Source organism: Microtus pennsylvanicus, chromosome X, assembly GCF_037038515.1.
Source record: "Microtus pennsylvanicus isolate mMicPen1 chromosome X, mMicPen1.hap1, whole genome shotgun sequence".
Taxonomy (NCBI): Eukaryota; Metazoa; Chordata; class Mammalia; order Rodentia; family Cricetidae; genus Microtus; species Microtus pennsylvanicus.
The window spans coordinates 68,782,529-68,797,204 of NC_134601.1; positions in this window are offsets into that span (position 1 = coordinate 68,782,529).

Here is a 14,676-nt window from a genome sequence, read left to right on the forward strand (position 1 = left end):
TTTCCTAGAAGTATCCATTTTAGGGAGAGGACAAAGGAGATATGGACAGTGAGAAGAGAAATTTAGGCCCTCTGCCCACTAGAATCTGGGTTGCCGCATCGCAACTTGGCCAGGTGGCTTTGCCTCCTTAATTGCTCTGCTTACACTTTGAGTACTTGACCAACTACTGCATCCTATCAGAATTCTTCTCTTTTGAAAACAAGAAGGATCATATAAACAAATGAATGAAAGAGAGACAGAAAGAAGAAAGGAAAGAAGAGAGAAAGGAAGAGATTCCTGCTAAGATCAAGACCAGAGAAAAAGAGAGATCCTCTCCACTTAATAAGAAAAACCAGTGAGGTAACTGGAAGTAGGATTCAGGAGGCCGGAATTAGGTTGGGTAGTATCACCCAAAGGTTGGCAAAGCAGCCAACCCCTAGAGTGACCTTTTACCTCTACCAAGTGTTCATATTCAAAGGGCGAGGTCCTGTCACTAGGAATGCTCACACTCCATACTCCAGTGAGTGCCTGTCTCTTCTCATTTATATTCCTCACTCTGCTCAGAATATTACTCCTGTCTCCAACTCAAAGTGATGGGATTAAAAGTGAGTGATCCCAAACACTGAGATTAAAGGTGTAAACCACCACCACCTGGATCTGTTTCTCGATCAATCTTGTGTAGCCCAGGATATCCAGAAACTCACAGAGATTTGCCTGCCTCTGTCTTCCAAGTCCTGGGATTAAAGGGGTGTGCTACCACCCCCTTGTCCTGTATAGCCGACGAGTGTGGCTGCTTTGCCCGCTGATCTTCAGGCAAGCTTTATTCATTTAAACACAAATATACCAGTATACAGAGGCCATGGCGGGAATGCTGCTTACTGCCTTGCTTTCCATGACTTACTCAGTTTCCCTGTTATACACCCTACCACCACCTGCCTGCTGAAGTTTCTTTATACAAGACTTGGGGCCAGTATCATTAGACTCTCACCTGAGATTCCAGCCTCTCCTTGAAAAATCTCCTTTTTAGCTGTGTGAGACTCTGTCCCAGTTACATGTAGTTCTGTAGCCACTGGAGACTCTAGAGTACCGAGAGTGTAGAAGGTCCCCTGACGGGGCAGGCACTTCCATCTATCCAGCTACAGAGAAGGAATCCTTCTTCCACGCCACAGTCAGTCGCTGCTCTGCACCTGTAAGTAATCCCTCATCCATTAGCTGTAAGTTTTAAACTCTTTGGCTCACCAAGTTGGGTTTTGGTGGAATAATACCTTGGTCTGTTGGAGGCCTAGCTGATTTGGGAAACACTTAACTCTCAGGGTCTAAGTCAATGTTTTCAGACTATACCCACCGTCTTTTTTAGTACATCCACTTTTTTTAAAAAACTACATTTCTGATTATCTTGTATCCCAGATACACACTTCATCCTAGATCTGAGGGGATAGCTCAGTTAGCAAGGTGCTTGCTTTGCTAGCACGAGGACACATATTCAACCACCAGAATCTAAATAAAAACTCTAGTTCTGTTAGCCTGTACTTGAAATCCCAGCACAAAACTGTGCAGACATAATGTTCCTGGGGTTTACTGGTGAGAAGGCTTATCCTATTTTGTGAGCTTCAGGCCAATGAAAGACTGTGTCTCAGAAAAAAAAAAAAAGAGGACCGCACCTGAGAAAACACACCCAAAGCTGTCCTTAGGCATCTACCACAAGTGTGCACAGATAACCAAACCCACACCAAACCACCGACCCCCCCCCCACACACACACAATCAAACACACACCTACATTTGATCACCTGGTGTGGAGATTCCCTTCCCTGGATACCCTGTGAAATCATACTAGGAGCTTACATACCACACACACCACTACAACCTGACAACACCCTCTGCCCCCACACACAGAGGGATGGAGAGAGAGAGTGAATTATGTACCTTATGCCCAAAGGCTAATTTGATTAGCCTGAAAGGAGGTCCAGGTATCAGAGCTAAGCAATCAGGTGACACTACCCAACCTAATTCCGGCCTTCTGAATCCTACTTTAAGTTACCTCACTGGTTTTCTTACTAAGTGGAGAGGATCTCTATTTTTCTCTGGTCTTGACGTTAACAGCAGTTTCCCTCCTTTCTTCATTCCTTTCATCTTTCTGTCTGTCTTTCTTTCATTCATTTGTTCATTTGATCCTTCTTGTTATCAAAAGGGAATAATTCTGATGGGATGCAGTAGCTGGTCAAGTACTCAAGAGTGTACGTAGAACAATCGAGGAGGCAAAGCAAACTGGCCCAGTCGAGATGCAGCAACCTATATCCTGATAGGAACAGGGCCTAAATTGCTCTTCTAACTCTCCATCTCTCCTTTGTCCTCCCGCCAGAATGGATACTTCTGGGAAAAGGCTGTGCTTTTCTCACAAGCCCAGCTTTTCTAGAATTCAATCTGTGATAAGTAAGTAGGTGTATAAGATGCAAGACTATGTAAAGAAGATTAAGAAACAGGTTAAGTTCACCAGGCATGATGGTGCATGCCTTTAATCCCAGTACTCTAGAGGCAGAGGTAGATAAATCTCTGAGTTCTTGGTCAATCTGGTTTATAGAAAAAGTTCCCGGACAGCCATGGCTGCACTGAGATACTCAGATACACAAGAAGGAAGGAAGGAAGGAAGGAAGGAAGGAAGGAAGGAAGGAAGGAAGGAAGGAAGGAAGGGAGGGAGGAAACGAAAGAAAGAAAGAAAAAAAGAGTAAGAAAGATTGCACAAGAAAAGACAGAAATCTTTAATAAATAAATAAATAAATAATAATAAAAACAAAAAAAAAGGTAATACCCAAACCATAGTGATAAACACAAAATGAAAGTGTAAATCCACTCTTAGGAATACAGGTCGCTGAACAACAGTATTCTGCTGTGTCATGGTATGTCAATGCCTGTCTCTGATGTTCCTTCTCTCCTCTCAGAGTCATCGAAGTCCTCCTGTTTCTTGGGCTTTCTCTAATACTATTGCAGTATGAGATGAATTGATCTACCATGATTTCCTTTAAAGGGACCATGGAATTATTTTTCATGTGTGTCAAGTGAGAGAGGAGGAAAGCCTCACTTGTATAAAGGGATAGCCGGAAATCCCAAGACCACGTATTGAAAAGATTTCCAATCCCCTCCATACACTTGAGGTGCTAGCATATCACACAAGACATGTTTTATTCAAAAAGCTGTGACTTTCTCATCAGTGACCTGGAGGCTATTAGTGACTGGTGGTGTATTCGACTGGTATGCTAGGATTAATCAGACCAGCTCAAAACAGCAGATATAATGTAATAATTGAAAACGGAGAAACTCAACACTACTGGGGTAAAGGTTCCCATGTCCAAAACCAGTCTGTGAAACTGCACTAAGAGAGCCAAAGAGAGCAAGGGCACCTGGATTCTCAGGTTTTTTCCCTGCCCCCAGGCAGCCACACCTTAGACAAATGTGATTGGCTGAGCTTCCCCATCAAGAGAGAAACTTCCTCTAAAAGGTAGTGACAAAAAACTTAACTCAGTCTCTTATCCATTGATAACATTCTTCCTGCCTGAAGGTGACAGAGATGTTTTCAAAAAGAATGAAAAGTAATAGTCCTGGGAACAAGGAGAAGTATACAAATATAAACAATCAGAAATTATTCAGGTTGCAGAAAAAGAGTACCACAGATAACAACATGTTTTTGTGCAAATTAAGCCCATCAGAAGGCTTGAATGTAAACTTAATACCAAGTTCCCTATCTCCACTTTTTTCTTTAAAACACACAGGAGCTGGCAAGATGGTCCAGTGCCTACAGATGCTTGTGACCACGATGATGGCCTCTATTTGCCTCCCTGTGTACACTGAAGAAAGTAGTGACTCCTAAAATTTGCCTGCTACCTCCACGTGCATATTGTGACACACATGCATAAACACATGCACACACAATGTAAAATATATTGAATGCTTAAAAGCAAATACTGATATTTTAGGTATGTTTAACACATATTCATATGGATTATCTATAGTGTATTGTAGAATAAAGAGCACTAGAAAATGGCAAATGTATTTCTATTGTTAAATATTTTACTTTTATAATATGATTTTACCCTGAAACCGATACTATACTGAACCTCACTATGTGGGCCCAGCTGGCCTCAAACTCATGTCAAACCCTTGGCTTCCACTTCCTGAGCCCTGGGATTACAGGTGTGAGGCACCACACCTACCATCAGGATTTACTTTCTGGGGAAAGGGGACAAAAAGCAATACTGTTGTAGACTATAAAATAGTAAGGACATGTAATTTATAATCACTAAAACATATCAGAAAGGCTGATGAGAAATGAGAGAGTTCTAATGCTAAAACAATAACAATAAGAATTAGAGAAACAAAATATGACGGGGATAAGAGTGCAAATGATAAAGAGTAGAACGTCACAACAGATACATTAGATATTAATGGATCAAACACTGCAAATAAAGGGTGAATATTATCTGAACAGATACAAAAGCAAGAACAGTAATACCTTATCAGTAAGATAGAGAGATTAAGAAGTGTGTTTGAGGGCTGGGAGGATTGCTCAGCAGTTAGCATCACTGACTGCTGTTCCAGAGGACGCAGGTTCAATACCCAGCACCCACATGGCATCTGGCTGTCACTACAATTCCAGGGAAACTGGCACACTTAAACAGGCCTGTATCATGCAGGCCAAACACTAACACACCTAAAATAAAAATAAGTAATTCTCTTTAATGTAGATGAAAAAGATGCAGGCGACAGTGGTGAACCTGTCACTGCCTTTAGAAACATTTACTGCTCATTTAGTAAGGGGTTTGCAAGTTTGCTGTTTGAGCACTTAGCCCCCATCAGGTGGCACTGTTGGAGGACTGTGGGGAGCATCCCAGACCTGCACCATGATGGCAGAGCCTCTGAAGGCTGTTACACTTACCACTCACTGAATCTGATCTATAAGCTTTGCATCCTGTCTATTGCCACATGAGGAGTCTCCACCATGTGTCATGGTCACCATTAACAGCACCGTCGTGGCATTGTGTGACATTATTACTGGGTAGGGAACCCATGACAGATCAAATTGTGAATGAAGACTTTACACAACAAGGGCGAATCTAAAGCACTTGCATCACTAAAAAGCCCACTCGGTCATGGGTGATGACTCATGAAATCTGCATCTATCTGAATCTCCGGAGGTGGTGGATGACACCAAAGGAGCATCGTTGTCCAGACCCAACAGAGCTGATGCACATAGGACCTCACAGAGACTGTGAGACCACTCACGAAATCTGCAAGAACTCAAGCCAGATAAAATCCCAGCATGAAGGAGCGGAAGTAGCCACAAAGCCCTACACCTAGCAAGTAGCTGTTTGTGATGGATAGCTGCTTTCTCAATTTAGTGACACTGGGTATGGCAAAGAAACCCGGGAACAGGCCACATGCACAGTAGTTTACAGTATAAATAGGACTCCACAGTTTTGTTGTTGACTTATAAAAAGACTGTTTTCTTTGTTTTAAGCAAGAGAAACAGCATAATGTTTAGTTGGGAGGAGTTGGGAAAGGGGGAAATATGTTAAAAAATGTAAAATTTAAAAATAAGGAAAAATTAAAAGAAAAATATATATGATGAGGAGGCGCTGAGGAGATGGCTCTTGCAGAGGACCTGACTTCAGTCCCAAGACCCCAAATGGTGGCTCACAACTGCATGTTATTCCAGTTCCATGGGGTATGACAGCATCTTATGACCTCAGTGGGCAAATCCACAGACACACACGCAGGGAAAATATCCATACACATAAAATTAAAATAAACAAAACCTGAAATAATAATAAGATATATCATTTGATCTGGACAGTGCTCTTAGCCAGAGGACCTGAGATCAGTTTGAAGAAACTATTAACAGCCATCTGTGACTGTGAGGCCACCCTGGGCTATTTCAGCCATGTTACATAGCAAGACACAAACACACACACACACATACACACACACAAACACACACACGTGATCCACATACACTGTTCATTTATATATTTACTTCACCATTAGAGTGACTCCATGTCATAAGTATTGTTGCCATTTACATTGTACATAAGAAGCAAAATGCTCAGAGAGGCTAAATAAGTAGCTCCCAAGTCACAGAGCAACTAAGATGTTACCCATGATTTGGTCATGCCTCCTAGTCATCCTGATCATTGTGAGGTCAGGAGGCAACATGGGCCTTCACTATGTAACCATATGAAGGAGGCAGTAGATACAGGAGACTGAGAAACACCCAAAATGGCACATTCACGGCTCATTTCCTAGACTCTGACAACTACTCACTCTCAGCTCTATGATTTGGAAAAAGATCAGAAAGTCAAGGCAGGGGATCCCAGGTGGGTCAGATACTGGTTCTCAGACTTTATTCACTGGAAGGGTATATGAAAGAGAGATATGAGTGTGTGAGGGCAAAGTGCACAGACACTTGTTTGTCTGCCTCCCTACTTTCATGCGGTGGACCAGAACAAAATCTACCTGTGATTGGAAATGTTGACCCAGCCTGAAAAGAACAGAAAAGCTTCTCACCAGTATCTCTGTGGACATCTAGTGGTTGTAGATGTGAACGGCAACTCACACAATATGTTCCTGTGGGTCCCAACAGTGAGGACAGGAAGGACCATGAGCAGAAGGGGAGAAGAGCCAGGGCTGTGAGAACTAGACACAGCCAGTCACTGGGAGGAGCTTCTCAGATGCGTTTCCTGGCAACTGTTGTCACGTTATCCACAGTGGGCGCTATGTTACAGAAAACTGATGTCACAAAGCTCCTGAAACTAGAGCTGGATTCATGAATTTATGTGTTCCAGGTAGAGACCAAGTCTCCACCCATCTAGCCTTGGTCTTGCGGAGATAGGAACTGCAGAAAGGGCCTTAGCCCTGTTCTTCCTGCTTTCTATTCTGGGGGCTTACGGGCTCGAGGTGGGCACCCCAGGTAGTAAGAGAATCTTAGGGGACCTGCTCTGTAGGGACCATCTCCTTTCCTTGGCCAGCAGGGACTGGAGTACAACCTGCTGCTCTCCCCACAGTTCAGCATCCCTGGGGCCTTTCTCAGGCCTGACTAACCCCTCATTCTTACCTTCCAGGATTAAGGTCTGAGGATTCTACATCCTCCCCAGGCTAAAGCCGTCCAAATACTACTGCAGTCGACTTCAGTGCCCTTCCCGACCACGGCCAGACCAACTCGTTCTGTCCCACTGGACCCAAGTAGAGTGTGTTGCCCACTCTTGCTTAAAATGCTTTTGTTGGTCAGGCCTGAAACATGAGCAAGAAAGTAACTTCCAGATGGCTAGACTCACCCTGACTGGTGTACAGTTTCATCATCTTCTCTTTCCAATCAGCATGATTTGGGAAAGCCTGTGCTGGCTGTGGCTGGCTGCTTTCTTCTCTGAGAGCTGGTGCCCTGCCCCAAATGAGCTGAGGAATAACCAAGATCTGAGCCAGATGTCCAGACACCAGCCTGTCTCCATTGTGCTGAAGGAAAAAGACTAACAAGACCTAGGATTTGAGTATGATGGCAGTTGCCACTGAAGCTATTAGGCATAACTTGAGCTCTGGGAAGGACCAACAGACCACAAAAGACATGCCATAGAACAATGGGTAGGCAGCTTAGGGTCCTAAGTGACATAAAGTTAATGTGGTGGCCTACCTGGGGTCAAGAGAGTAGAAGAAGGGCAGTGGGAGTCTAGGGATGGCCCAGCTCAGGTCCTTCCAAACAGGATGTGACCAACAATGGGTGCGGTGGTCCATAATAGCTGGATCAGATTAAAATAGTCTCAAGACTTCCTCTGCAGGGTGGCATGCAGAGTGTTCTAACCACATCCCCTAATAAACTTTCAACTTAGCTTTGCTCGCTCTCTCTCTCTCTCTCTCTCTCTCTCTCTCTCTCTCTCTCTCTTTCTCTCTCTCTCTTTGTCTCTGTCTCCCTTCCTTCCTTTCTTCATTTTTTTGATTTCTACCTTCCTTCTTTTTTTTTCTGAGTTTCTCTGTGTAGCCCTGCATATCCTGAACCATTCTCTATAAACCAGACTGGCCAAGAACTCAGAGATTCATGTGTCTCTGCCTTCAGAGTGCTAGGATTAATGGCGTGCACCACCATAACTGACAAACGTCAGCTGTTTTTTATACTTCTTTACATATTCTTGCATCTTATACACCTACTTACTTATAACAGATTGAATTTTAAGTAAGCTGGACTTCTCAGAAAAGCACAACGCTTTTCTAGAAGTAGCCATCCTAGGGGGAGAACAACGGAGAGAAGGACCGTAAGAAGAGAATTTTAGGTCATGTGCACACTGGAATCTAGGATGCTGCATCTCAACTTGGCGAGTTTGCTTTGCCACCTTCATTGCTGTGCTTACACTCTTGAGTACTTGACCTACTACTGCATCCTATTGGAATTATTCCCTTTTGAGAACAAGAAGGATCAAATGAACAAATGAATAAAAGAAAGACACAGAAAGATGAAAGGAAGAAAGAGAGAAAAGAAGGAAGAGACTGCTGGTAAGGTCAAGAGCAGAGAAAAAGCGAGATCCTCTCCACTTAGTAAGAAAACCAGTGAGGTAACGGGAAGTAGGAGTCAGGAGGGCGGAATTAGGTTGAGCAGTGTCACCTGATTTCTTAGCACTGATACCTGGACCTCCTTTCAGGATAATCAAATTAAACCTTGGGCATAAAGTACATAATTCATTCTCTCTCTCTCTCTCTCTCTCTCTCTCTCTCTCTCTCTCTCTCTCTCATTCTCTCTTTCTCTCTCTCTCTCTCTTCATCCTCTGCGTGTTGGGGGGAGGTTGTTGTGAGGTTGTAGTGATGTGTGGAATATGTAAGCTCCTAGTATGATGTCACAGCGTATCCAGGGAAGAGAATAACCACACCGGTAATCAAATATAGGTGTGTGTGTGGCAGTGGTGTGCGTGGGTGGGTGTGGGTTTCAGTGCACACTTCTGGTAGATGCCTAAGGAAAGGTATGGGTGTGTTTTCGCAGGTGCTGTCTCTTTTTCTGAGACAGTGTCTTTATTGGCCTTAAGCTGACAAAATGGGGTAAGTGGTCTGACTGGTAAACCCAAGGAACATTACGACTGCACAGTTTCGTGCTGTATTTTATGTACAGACTATCAGAACTGGAATTTTTACTTAGATTCTGGGGGTGGAATTTGTGTCCTCGTGGTTGCAAAGAGAGCACCTTGCTAACTGAGCTATTCTTCAGATGCTAGGATGAAGTTTAATTTGGGATACAAGATAATCAGACATGTAGTTTTTAAAAAAAAGTTGATTACTAAAAAAAAGTGGCTATATTCTGAAAACGTTAACATAGACCCTGAGAGTTTAGTGTTTCCCAAATCAGCTGGGCCTCCGACAGACCAAGGTATTATTCCACCAAAACCCAACTTGGTGAGCCAGAGTTTAAAACTTACAGCTAACGGATGAGGGATTACTTACAGGTGCAGAGCAGCGACTGACTGTTGCGTGGAAGAAGGATTACTTCTCCATAGCTGGATAGATGGAAGTACCTGCCCCATCAATCGACCTTCTAAACTCTCGGTACTCTAGTGTCTCCAGAGGCTACTAAACCAAATGTAACTGGGACAGAATAACACCACTGAAAAGGAAAAGCCTCAAGAGAGACTGGAATCGAAGGTGAGAGTCTAATGACACCTGCCCAAAGCCTTGTATATAGAAACTTCAGCACGCAGGTGGTGGTCGCATGTATAACAGGGAAGCTGAGTAAGCCATGGAAAGCAAGACAGTAAGCAGCATTCCCGCACTGGCCTCTGTATACTGGTATATTTTTGTTTAAATGAATAATGCTTGCCTGAAGATCAGCGGGCAAAGCAGCCACATTCCTTAGCTATATGGGACAAAGCAGAGGGTGGGGTGGCACACACCTATCATCCTAGAACTCGGAAGACAGAGGCAGGCCTTTTTTCTGTGAGTTCCAGGCTATCCTGGAATATACAAGATTAATACTGAAACAGATCCAGGTGGTGTTGGTTTACACCTTTAATGTCAGTGTTTGGGAGTCACACACTTTTAATCCCAGCACTAGAGAGTTGGAGACAGGAGCAATATGCTGAGCAGAGGGATGAATATAAAGGGGAAGAGACAGGAACTCACTAGAGTGTGGAGTCTGAGGATTCCTGGAGAGAAGACCTCGCCCTTTGAGTCTGAACACTTGGTAGGGTAAGAGGTCTCTCTAGTGGTTTGCTGCTTTGCTTTTCTGATCTTCAGCATGGACCCCAATACCTCTCTCTGGGTTTGTATAATTCTGCTACACCTCTGCTTTGATTCCTGCTTTGAGATTCCTTCCTTGAGTTCCTTTCACAAAGGACTACAACTGTAAACTTAAATAAATCTTTTCAACTTGACTTTGAACACAGTGATTACAATTTAAAACTGAGACAGCATATTCCCTAGTGGGGGATGAACCAGACACCTTAAACCTCACATTTGAGCCATCCATAATCTTCAGTGTGTCACATACCCTGCATTCAGAGCCTCTAACCACCATAAGGCCACTTCCTTTTAAGAATTTTTTTTTTTAATTTAGAGATTTATATTTTACGGAAAAGTTGCAAAAAAAAGACAGAATATTCACAAATGCCATGCAGCTGGTTGATTCTTTTGTTACTACTTTGAGTAGATGTGTCAAAACTGAGCCAATCAAGGCATTCCTAATTACTGAATCCATGGTTTATTGAGATTTCCTTACCTTTTACCATTACTCTTTACCATTGTCCATAACAAAATCCCACAAGGAGGCTTTCCTGTAAGACCATGTCGCGCGCGTGTGTGTGTGTGTGTGTGTGTGTGTGTGTGTGTGTAGTTTGTGCTGAGGAATCATTTCTTAGATTTCTAGGGTAAAATGAAACATTAGTGTGTTGCATCCTTCCCTCCTGTCTTTAACTCAATGGAGTCACATTTGGGAAGAGCATGTGTACAATAAACCTTGATGAGGCTTTCATGAGAAGTTCTTTTCTGAAGTAGATCACCTCCGTCAAGGTTGCAGAGAACATCAAGTTCTTCATGTTGTCTATTGTTCATTTTATAAAAGCTCCCACCAGAAATGGAAGCCTCACAGACATGGTGGCTGTCCTAGTTTCAATATCTATCTAACACAGTGTCAGCTGAGAGGGAAGCGTCTACTGAGACACTGCCTACATCAGATGAGGAGGTTGGTCTTTGGACACATCTGTGTGTGGTTTCCTTGATTATTAAGTCACATAAGAGGTCCCGGTCTGCTGTAGTCAATACCATTCCTAGGGAGGAGGCTCTGGGTTAGATAAAAGTACCAGAGAAGCATGAGCCTATGACCAAGCTAGAGAAGACTGGCAAACAGCGATCTTCCTTCTAGGCTTCCCTGTTCTAGGTTCCTGCCTTGAGTTCCTGCCCCTATTTCCCCAGTGATGAACTGTGACTTGGAAGCCTGTGCAAATAAACCCTTTCTTCTCTAAGCTGATTTTGTGTTGGAGCATTTTATAACAGCACCAGAAACTGCTACTGTGACAGACCCTGTTGGCAGGCACGGGCAAGGGAAGGCACATTCCGGACTAGTCTGGGCTACATAATGAAACACTGAATCAAAAACTAAAACCAAAACCATAGTGATAACCACAAAATGAAACTGTAAATCCACTCTTAGGAATACAGGTCATTGAACAACAGTATTCTGCTGTGTCATGGTATGCCAATGCCTGTCTCTAATGTTCATTCTCTCCTGTCAGAGCCACCAAAGTCCTCCCGTCTCTTGGGCTTTCTCTAATACTACTACAGGTATGAGATGAATTGATCTACCATGACTTCCTTTAAAGGGACAATGAAATTGATTTTTCATGTGAGTGGAAAGAGTGAGTGAAAAAAGCCTCATTTGTATACATGGATAGCCAAAAATTCCAAGACCATGTATTGAAAAGATGGCCACTCACCTCCATCCACTTGAGGTGCTAGCACATCTAGTATGATGTGTCTTATTCAAAAAGCTGTGACTTACTCATCACTGACCTAGAACCCTAGAAGAGAGGGAGGGCGTATTTTACCAATAAGCTAGAATTAAGCAGACCAGCTGAAAAAAACTGATATAATTTAATAATTGAAAAGGATTAACTCACACGACCGGGTAAAGTTTCTCACTTCCAAAACCGGTCTGGCTAATGCGGCAAGAAGAATGCAAAAGAGAGCAAGAGCAGCTGGATTCCCAGGTTTTCTTCCCTTACCCCAGGAAGCCACACCCTAGCCAAAAGAGATTGGCCTAGCTTCCCTATCAAGAGAGCAACTTCCTCTAAAAGGTGGTGACAGAAAAAGTTATCTTAGTCTCTTACCCATCGATAAAATTCTCCATGCCTGAAGGAGACAGAGATGTTTTCAGAAAGAAAGAAAAGTAAGAGTCCTGGGAACAAGCACAAATACACAAATATAAACAATCAGAAATTCTTCTGGTTGAAGAAATAGACCAGAAAGAAGAATATCCTTTGGTGCAAATAAAGACCATCAGAACGCATGAATGTCATCTTAATACCAAGTTCCCTATTTCCACGTTTTTCTTTATAATACACGCAGTGCCTGGCAAGATGGCCCTGTGCCTACAGATGCTTGTGCCAAGCACAATGGCCTGAGTTTGCCTTCCTGGGTACAGTGAAAAGAAAGAAGTGACTCCTAAAAGTAGCCTGCTAACTCCACGTGTATATTGTGACACACATGCATAAATAAATACATGTGCACAAAAAATAAAATATATGTGAATGCTAAAAAGCAAATTATGATATTTTAGGTATGTTTAACACATATGCAAATGAATTAACTATAGTGTATTGTAGAATAAAGAACACTAGAAAATGGCAAATGAATTTCTATTCATAAAAAGTTTTACTTTTGAATTATGATCTCACCCTATAAACCATAATGGACCGAACCCCAGTATGTAACCCGGGCTGGTATCAAATTCTTGTCAAACCCATTGCTTCCACATCTTGAGTCCTGATATTATGATATGATGGGTTTGACGCACCACACCTAACAACAGGATTTACTTTCTGGAGAAAGGGGGCAAAAAGCAATACTGTGTAGACTATAAAATAGTAAGGATATATACTTTATAACCACTAAAACATATCAGAAAGGCTGATGAGAAATTATAGAGTTCTAAAGCTAAAACATTAAAAATAAGAATTAGAGAAACAAAATATGAGGGGGATAAGAGTGCAAATGACACAGAGTAGAACGTCACAACAGATACATTAGCTATTAATGGATCAAACACTGCAAAAAGGATAAATATTTTCTGAACAGAAAGAGCAGCAAGAACACTATTACCTTATAAGTAAGATAGAGAGTTTAGAAGTGTGTATGAGGGCTGGGAGGATGGCACAGCAGTTAGCATCACTGTATGCTCTTCCAGAGGACCCGGGTTCAATTCTCAGCACCCACATGGCACCTCACAGCTGGATGTCACTACAACTCCAGGGAACCTGGCACTCTTACACAGGCCTGTATCATGCAGGTCAATCCTTCACACGCGGAAAATAAAAATAAGTAATTCTCTTTAAAGTAGAAGAAAAAGATGCTGGCGACAGTGGTGATGCTGTCACAGCCTTTAGAATCATTTACTGCTCATTTAGTCAGGGCTGGTTGCTGGGAACAGCTGCTGCTCTCAGTTCAGTTTAGTCTACTTAGATTGTTGGTGGGGTTTGCAAGTGTGCTGTTTGAGCACTTAGCCCCCAGCAGGTGGCACTGTTGGAGGACTGTGGGGAGCATCCCAGGCCTGTAGCATGAGGGCAGGGCCTTTGAAGGCTGTTACACTTAGCACTCACTGAATCTGATCTGTTAGCTTTGCATCCTGGCCATTGCCACATGAGGAGTCTCCACCATCTGACACAGTCACCATTAACAGCACCGTGATGGCATTGCTGACACTTTTCCTGGGTAGGGAACCCATGTCAGACCAAATTGTGGGTAAGGAGTTTATAGAAACAGGGTGATTCTAAAGCACTTGCATCACTAAAAGCCCACTTGGTCACTGGTGATGACTCATGGAGTCTGCATCTATCTGAATCTCCGGAGGAGGTGGATGACTCCAAAGTAACATAGTTCTCCAGACCCAACAGAGCTGATGCACATAGGACCTCACAGAGACTGTGAGATCACTCACAAGATCGGCAGGAGGTCAAGCCAGATAAAATCCCAGCATGGAGGAGGGGAAGTGGCCACAAAGCCCTACACCTAGCAAGTAGCTATATGTGATGGATAGCTGCTTTCTCAATGGAGTGAAACTCGAATAGCAAACACACCCCAGAACAGGCCCCATGCCCAGTATTTTCCAGTATAAATAGGACTCCATGGTTTTGTTATTGACTTATACACAGGCTCTTTTTTTTGTTTTAAGCAAGAGAAAGAGCATGACGCTGAGTTAGGGGTAGTTAGGGAAGAGTGAAATATGATAAAAAAAATAAATGAAAAATTTAAAAATACAGAAAAAATTAAAATAAAATATGTATGTTGCGGGGAGGCTGAGCGGATGGCTCTTCCAGAGTCTTATTCTTAAAAAATATCCCTGGGGTCAGGCTGCACCTGAGCAAACTCGGCGGGTCCCAGCAGTGCCCAGCTCCAGTGCACCTGAGCAAGTGGCTACAGTCGGCGGCTGTGGCGGCGGGTCAGACATATAAACACAGGAAATAGTTAT